We start from the raw sequence: 8,660 nt of genomic DNA, 5'->3' as shown, positions 1-8,660 counted from the left end.
GAGCGTGGACACCCGGCCGCCGGGCGGCTGGGGACTGAGTATGGATAAAAGGGCCGCCGACGCAGCCATGACATGGTGGCCGGCGTCTGCCTCAACATGCCTAAAAGGCCCAATTTCAAGTGCAAGCAAGCTAGCAGTATGGTATTACAGCCTGGGGGTGGGTGGCAGGTTGCACACTTACGCTTGCATTCCAACAAAACAAAGCAGATGCTAACTTCTATCATCATCATCATGCTCCTCACCTTGGCACTCTCAACTCCCCTGATGGAGAAGCCAGGGCCCACCGGAGGAGTCTGGTTCTCTGGTGGGCTCGTCCAATGCTGCCCTAAAGTAGGACGGGCTAAGAAAAGTCTGTGGGGATGTTCTGCGGAGAAACCGGGGCGGCTGAGGACCGTTCATGGACACCTGGCCGCCCCCAGGCAGCTGGGGACCGTGTATGGACACCCGGCCGACCCGAAGCAGCCATGAGGTAGTGGCCAGCTTCGGCCTCCTCAAAACTAAAAGGCCCCATTTCAAGTGCAAGCTAGCAGTATGGTATTGCAGCCTGCGGGTGGGTGGGTGGTTAGCTGCATATTTGCGCTTGCATTGCAAGGAATGGGGGAGGTACAATTGAACACTGCCCTGGGACAAGGACTTGCACAGGGATAGTTGCAAGTCTGCATCTTCTGATGCGGCAAGGATCACTTCTGATGGGCACACTTTTAGGCAGTGACCTGGGAGTCAGAGATGCTTCCAGGGGTCTTCCCCATGCTGTCCCCATGTCTTTTCAGCACTGTATGCATGTGTCACACAGCACATGGCCAGATAAGGTTATAAAATGTTAAAATGACATTTCCCGGTGAATGCATTTGTCACGGTTGGAAGCAATACAAAAGTGCAAAAACGCATAAAAAATGCTACTTGTGAACATAGCCCAAGGTGTGGAGGAGTATTTTTTTTTGGTTATTTATTTTACCTTACACACAAGTCTTTACCCTGGAAAAGAAATTCCTTAACATATTTCACAGTAAAAAAGTTTCACTTTCGTTTTTGAACGTTTTATTATGAGCCTGTAAAAGTGGCTTAATACCTCTGACCATGTTGTTGACAGCAGTGACCTGGGGGTCAGAAATGCTTCCTGGGGCGATCCCCATGCTGTTCCCATGTCATTTGAGCACTGTCACTATCGTTTTGGGCACTTGTTAGGCTTTTAAAAGACTGCCGGGGGTGCCGCTGCAAAAATGCTCGGGTCTCCCATAGACTAACATTGGGCTCGTTGCTCGGGTCGAGCACCCGAGTATCACGGTGAGCTCGGCCCGAGCTTCGAGCACCCGAGCATTTTAGTGCTCGCTCAACACTAGTTATAATATATGCAGCTGCCCACATTTTTTTTTATCTTGGCAATCCCTTTAATGCATATTTTGTATATAATTTAGTAAATCACTTCTGTAAATAAATAAGACTGCAAAATAAAAAAGCAAAAATCTACACAATGTGATATTGAGAACTAGACTGACCCAATAATTGTCCTACTTTGGAAAATGTTACTGAATCAATAGTGAGCTTAGTGAAAATTAAGACTGTATATAGCAGGGGTGATACAAGGCATTTAGGACACCAAAACAATTGGTCCACATCAGATGGATGAGTAGGTGTAATTTCTCCAGCAACTAAAGCGGGAGAGAAGGATTCATTATACAAATTAACACAAATAATACATATTATGACAATACATTAGACTTTACAGAAAAAACTGACCGGAACATCCAAAACAAGAAATAGGTGTGTACAGGTGCTTACTAGGAGCAGCTACCTGCATATATGACTCGCCCCCTGGGCCGTGGGGCACTCGGATCCGGGCAGTAGGGGACCGATGGGAGTAGTAGTGGCAATCCGGTTCCGTGGCTCAGGGTGGTCAGGCCAGTGGTAGTCCGTTATGTGCTGTTGATTATGTCCGACTACGTCACCCGTGGATTTGCGGTCATTAGGAACCGCCGCTGCAAGGCAGACCGCTGGGGCTGATGATGTATGCAGCTGGGATGGTGTGACTCCCAACGGGAAGAGTGCGGCCCCAGGGCAGTGTAGTGGATGGTGGGAGTGATGGTGGTGAGAGTCCCAGTGCTGATCGTGCTGGAGGAGCAAGGAGCACACAGGCGACAGGTTGCAGTCCAGGGTCTTTACTAGAACAGGTAAACTGACCCACAAACAGTCCCGGCTAGGAGGGGACCTGGATGTCTGAGAGCAATGGGGAAATTGGCCCTGGTCAGGGTGAGGGTGTAGGCCTACCGTGCTTTCTGCGCTCCTTCTGGCTATCTCCTCCTTATAGGGTAACAGCCCACGTTTCCGAGCTTTCCGTGTACTCTCGCCTGTATGGCCTGCGACGTGGGTTCCTTTCTGCTCCCGGCCTGGTACGGCTGTGCTGGTCCCTTCTGTTGTGGCAGAGCCTCCAGGCTTCTTAGACCAAGGAATATACAGTCCCCTGCGGACTGGTTATCTGCTGTAGGATGTGGAATCCTCCCAGCCTCAGACACCAAAGTCTGGTAAATTAAGTCCTTTATCTGCCAAGACAGGCTCACTTCGCCTCTTGTCTCTGGCTTGTGGCTCTCCTCCTGCCACACTTCCTCTTAGGTGCAATACAACTTTCTGTCCCTGCTCTGCTCTGGGACAAGTCTCAGTCCTGAGACAGGTCGTCCAGTTCTCCCTAACCCTGCCCCCAGCACCAGCTTTTATAGGGGCAGCCTGCTCCCCCTACTGGCCTGAGACAGGAGGTACTGCATGCTAATGTTCCCCTGACTAGAGAACCTCCCCCTTGCTCTCAGACACAGCTTTATTACATTTTGTGGCATCCAGGCCAGGGTGACACATTCCCCCCTAGTAAAATTTAGTACTCCGGGACTAAACAATAAACAAGGATTATATGCATGACCATAAAACATTAACAGACAGACGACGCACAGATTGAGTTCTTAAGGTCACAGTGTGGTCTGTGACCGGGTGTTCATATCACCAACACAGCGGGGAGCCTTAACCAGGTGGGGGTCTGTCCTACCTCAAGTCCTTTACAATCTTAGTTCATTCCTTGGTTAGGCTCCGAACGCAGTCCATACAAGGTCCCGGTTATAAAAAGTCCATAACCTTTGAGTCCTTACGGTAACTGCAAGAAACTGAAACACAGAATTACCAAACATGCATGTAACTTGGCAAACATTTCAACATTTGGTAACAGGGTTATTTACAGTTCTAGTGCATCCTATATTCTCCAGCGAGCAGGTATCTGCCCCTTTGTGCTCCTGGTTGATCTCCGTAACCCACTGTCTGGTGGTGGACCGAACTGGCTTTCCCCACTAGCGTTAGGGGTACAGCTACCAGCTGGGTGTACAGGTAGGGCAGGCAGCTGTCTGCGGGTCCTTTGGCTTACCGCAGGCATGGTAGGCTCACTGTCAGCAGAGGGTTGACTCTCCTGGGCTGCTGGTACAGGCTCTTCTGCCTCTGGAACCGCTTGCTCCTCTTCACCTTCCGCCTCTGGTGTTGGTTGTTGCTGTGCCGGTTGCAGGAAATGCAGGACAGGTACCACTATGGCATCATTTATGCGTGTCCAGGACTGAGGTAACTCTCCGAGAACGGTGCTGATCATTTCTTCCTTGTCCTCTGTGGGTTCAAGGTCACTCTGATCCTCTTCTGCACTACGGAGTTGCTCGGGGCACCTTTTGAGGTGGTCTCTGGAGACGGTACTAGTGGTTTCTCCTCCGTCCTTGGTGATCACACACACCTTCGGGTTGTCATGGTCAGACTGCAGTACGGTGTAGGGTTCCCTTTCCCACTGGTCATCCAACTTATGTAGCCTTCTCTTCCGCTTCAGGACCTGCTCACCAGGTTCTAGGGGACCAGCAGGGGCGTGTTGTTTGAAGAGTCTTTCTTGCCGTTCTCTCACATGGGCCAGGCTCCTCTCCACACTCTCCTGTACCTTCTTGTACTGCAGTTGCCTTTCCGTATCCCAGTCTGCATCCGGGGAGGTGTCCTCAGGCGTCAGGACTCCCATCTCCAGGTCGACGGGCAGCTTACCTGGTCTGGCTCGCATCAGGTAAGCCAGGATGCAGTTGGTAGCATTCACCCGGATATGATTGTATAAGTCTATGAGGTCCGGCAGTTTTTCTGGCCACAGGCTGCGTTCCTCCAGGGGCAACGTCTTCAGGAGATCAATGACTATATTGTTCATTTTCTCACACATCCCGTTGGTTTGTGGATGGTAAGGCGTTGTCCGAATCTTCTTACAGCCATAGAGGTTGCAGAACTCTTGGAAGATTTCAGCTTCGAACGCTGGACCCTGGTCTGTCAGGACCTGTTCCGGATACCCGTGTGGACGGCAGAAGTATTGCTGGAAGGCTCTGGCCGCTGTTTGGGCTGTCAAGACCTTTACCGGGACCACCACTAGAAAACGGGAATAGTGGTCCACGATTGTCAGGGCATAGATGTATCCTGACCGGCTTGGAGTCAGTTTGACGTGGTCCAGAGCTACCAGCTCAAGAGGCTGCGTGGTGACGATGGGCCTCAAGGGTGTCTTCTGGCTGGCACGGTCCTTCCTCCTTAGGTGACAAGGGCCACAGTCTCTGCACCACTTCTCTACAGCCCCTCTCATGCCGACCCAAAAGAACCGTCCTCTTAGCAGGAACTCCAGTTTCTTCCAAACGAAGTGCCCCGCTCTGTCATGGTAAGCCCCCAGGACTATAGCTGCATCCCGCCTTGGGACCACGACTTGCCAGGTCAGCTCGTGCGTCCGGTGGTTGACAATCCTTCTGCACAGCTTGCCTTCGTAGAGGAACAGCTTGCTCTTCTCTTTCCATAGCTGCTTGGCTTCCTCTGGAGCATCCGGATCTATGCGGGCATCTTCCTGGGTCAGCAGATCTTTCACCAGGTGGATGGCAGGGTCACTATCTTGGGTCTCGGCCCAGCTGTGGTGAGGTAGGGGATTGATCATCACGGTTGTTAGATCCTCCTCCTTCACGCGGTGGGAGTATTGAGCGGCTCCATAGCGGTGAAACGCGGGGAGTTCTACCTGCTCCAGCTCTTCTGGGTCTTAGTCACCTTCAGGAAAGTGAGGCATTCTCGATAGGGCGTCAGCGTTGGCATTGGTTTTGCCTGCCCGGTACTTGATCACGAAGTCATAATTGGAGAGACGGGCCATCCACCGCTGTTCCAGGGCACCAAGTCTTGCATTGTCTAGGTGTGTTAACGGGTTGTTGTCCGTGTACACCGTGAACTTTGCGGAGGCCAGGTAATGTTTGAAGCGTTCCGTCACGGCCCACACCACCGCCATGAATTCTAGCTTGAAAGAGCTGTAATTCTCCGGGTTCCTCTCGGTGGGCCTCAGCTTCCGGCTGGCGTACGCGATCACCCTTTCTCTGCCCTGTTGGTTTTGTGACAGTACGGCTCCCAGTCCCACATTACTGGCGTCTGTGTGGAGAATAAAAGGCTGGCCATAATCAGGGTAGGCCAGGATCTCATCCCCTGTGAGGGCCATCTTCAACTGGCGGAAGGACTCCTCTTCCGGTTTATCCCACTTGAAGGGTGGCTTTTGGCTTCTGGACTTAGACTGTCCTATCAGGAGGTCCTGCATAGGAGCTGCCATCTTAGTGAACCCGGGGATGAACCTTCGGTTGTAGCCTACCAACCCTAGGAATTGCCTTACTTCTTTGATGTTCGAGGGGCTTGGCCAGCTCTTGATTGCCATGACCTTGTCAGGGTCGGGGGCCACTCCTTCCGCGCTTACCACGTGCCCTAGGTACTGGACCTTCGGTTTCAACAGGTGACACTTTGATGGTTTCACCTTCAGGCCGTAGCCTGCCAGGGCTTCGAACACCTCGGCCAGGTGCTTTAGATGGTCCTCGTAGGTATTCGAATAGACTATCACGTCGCCCAGGTAAAGGAGGACCGTCTCGAAGTTTCGGTGCCCTAGACAGCATTCCATCAGCCTCTGGAAGGTCCCTGGTGCGTTGCAGAGCCCGAAGGGCATACAGTTGAACTCACTCAGTCCCATCGGGGTGGTGAAGGCGGTCTTCTCCTTGTCAGCCTCTGCCACAGGAACCTGCCAGTACCCGCTAGTAAGGTCCAAAGTAGAAAAGAAGTTAGCTGATTTTAGTGCGGCTAAAGACTCCTCTATTCTAGGCAGCGGATATGCGTCTTTGTGGGTGATACGGTTGATTTGTCTATAGTCCACGCACATTCTCATGGTGCCGTTTTTCTTTTTTACCAGAACCAGGGGGGCTGCCAAGGGGCTACAGCTATCTCTAATGACCCCAGCTTCTTTAATTTCTCTTAGCATGCCCTTGGCGTTCTGATAATGTGCAGGGGGTACAGGCCTGTGTCTCTCTTTTATTGGTGGGTGGCTCCCTGTGGGGATGTGGTGTTCTATCCCTTTTACTCTGCCGAAGTCCAGCGGGTGCTTACTAAAGACTCTCTCGTACTCCTGTACCACCCGGTAGACTCCTTGTTTTTGGTGCAGGGGAGTGGAGTCAGCACCCACATGGAGTTTCTGGCACCAGTCCTCCTTTTGTTTCTGGGAGCCATTACCCTCCGCCTGTGGAGATGGGGGCAAGGGTTCCACGGCCCTGATAGCTTTGTGTTGGACAACAAACAGTTTGGCAAGTGTAGCGTACCTGGGTAAGTGTACCTCTCTCTCCCCAATGTTGAGAATGCGAACGGGCACCCTCCCATGACGGACATCAACCACCCCCCGGGCTGTCAAAATGGTGGGCCTGCTGTCTGAGTACACGGGTTCTACCATGGCTTGGTAGTCTCTACCTCTCAACCCGATTGCAGTCCGACACCAGATCATCATTTCACTTTTGGGAGGCATGGAAATGGGGAATGGGTCACTCAGTCTTACGCTACCGATCTCACCACCAGACAGTTCTACCTGCTGCCGTCTCATCAGGGCTGTTATCTCCTTGTTGAGGACTCTCTGTTGGCTGGAACTAGCATTCACCGCCACCTGTTGTAGAATTACAATTACCTCTGAAAGACAATTTTCAATCACGTTAGTACCCACAGTTATTTTAGGGTGACTTTCACGACGGTCAATGTCCACAATAATTACTCCCTGTGCCGGCAGTTCAACTTTACCAATTTTAATGGTCATCTCCTTGAACCCCATCTGCGGCACGGGTAAGCCATTACTGGCGATGATGCTCAAGTTACTGTCTGGATACCGTGTGATATCAGCATCAGTCCAATACTGCTTAAAAAGTACATAAGGGATAGTGGTTACTTGCGACCCAGTATCCAGCAAGGCGCTCATGGGGATACTGTCCAGCACCACGGGTAAAACCGGGCGCCCCCCAACGTACTTATTACGCCAATTGTAAGGGCCCGGTGATCTTATGCCTGGGGGTCGGCCCTCTGCCCCAGGTTGGACCCGTTTAAACTACAGTACCTGGAAATGTGTCCGGGCTGGTTGCATCGATGCCAAATGGGCTGTCCATCCTCTGCATAGCGGTCTGTGGGCCTCCCTCGGAATGACGGGATCCTCCTCTGTTGACGCCACGGGACATCCTCTGGACTTGAAGCCAGCTCGATGGGTCTTGACGGGTCCACTTGTAACGCCTGGACGGTCCTGGTCAACGCTGCAACGCTCCTGGTCAGCTCCTGGACTTGGTGATGCAGATCTTTCGACGGGGCTTGGTTCAGGGCCTGTGCGTCAGCCCCCACGGAGTCCATAGAGGAGGGCGCCGCCTCCTGGTGGTAGGTGAGAGCAGGGCGCCGGGGGTTTATAGCGCCACTGGTTGCAGGTTCACGGAGCACCCTTATGGCCCTGTCCTTAAATTGAGCAAAGGTCAGATCAGGGTTCTGAAAGAACATGAGGCGCAGTTGGGCCCTGTGGGCGCTAGACAGCAGACCTTCTATGAATTGTTCTGTTAGTAGCTTATCCGTTTCCTGCACACTGCCAGGGCCAGTTTGTTGGATAGCCCTCAAGGCTTCCTGCAGATTTAGGGCATAGTCTCTGATGCTGTCCTGTGCCCGCTGCTTACATCCATAGAACCTCATTTTAATTTCAGCGGAGGTACGTGTGTCAAAGGTACCCCGCAGCCGGGCCAGAATACCCTTCACTGTCCTTTTCTCCTCAGTGGGCCATGATTTTACCTCCCTTTGGGCTGCGCCAGTTAACTGCCCTGTTAATATGCTGACCTTCTGTTCCTCTGTCAGGGGGTAAACTTGGAACAAACAGTACAGCCTTTCCTTAAAGTCAGTTAGGGCATGGGGCTCCCCTGAATACTTAGGCAGCCAGGCCGCTCCAGGGATGTAGGGCAGGAAAAATGGCATCACCGCTGCTGCAGCTGCGCTGGTGGTAGTGGGCGCCTCTGTGTCCGACATCTTCCTCCCCCCTAGTTAAGCGTGGCCTACCTTCCGACGATCCTCTTCTGTAGGCCGCGGCTCCGCTGATGCTGCTCCGGACGAGGACCTTGCGTCGCGTCCTGGTGAGGTCAGCGCCGCTCTCTCTCCCTTCCAGGACCTTGCGCAGCGTCGGTGCGTGGGGCAGAGCTTCGGGTCTCGCGCGGCGTCCTGAAGATGGCGTCCGATGGCGGGAAAACGGCTGAAGATGGCGGGAACCAACAGAAGATGGCGGGAGACGGCTGGAAATGGCGGGAAACGGCTCTGGATGGCGGGAAACCTCTTTTCAGGTAGGT

The sequence above is a fragment of the Phyllobates terribilis genome, unplaced genomic scaffold (assembly GCF_046119375.1).
Source record: "Phyllobates terribilis strain yellow unplaced genomic scaffold, ASM4611937v1 Scaffold_1__5_contigs__length_1240528914, whole genome shotgun sequence".
NCBI classification, from domain to species: Eukaryota; Metazoa; Chordata; class Amphibia; order Anura; family Dendrobatidae; genus Phyllobates; species Phyllobates terribilis.
The sequence above is the reverse complement of the archived record's forward strand: the minus strand, read 5'-3'. Positions refer to the sequence as shown.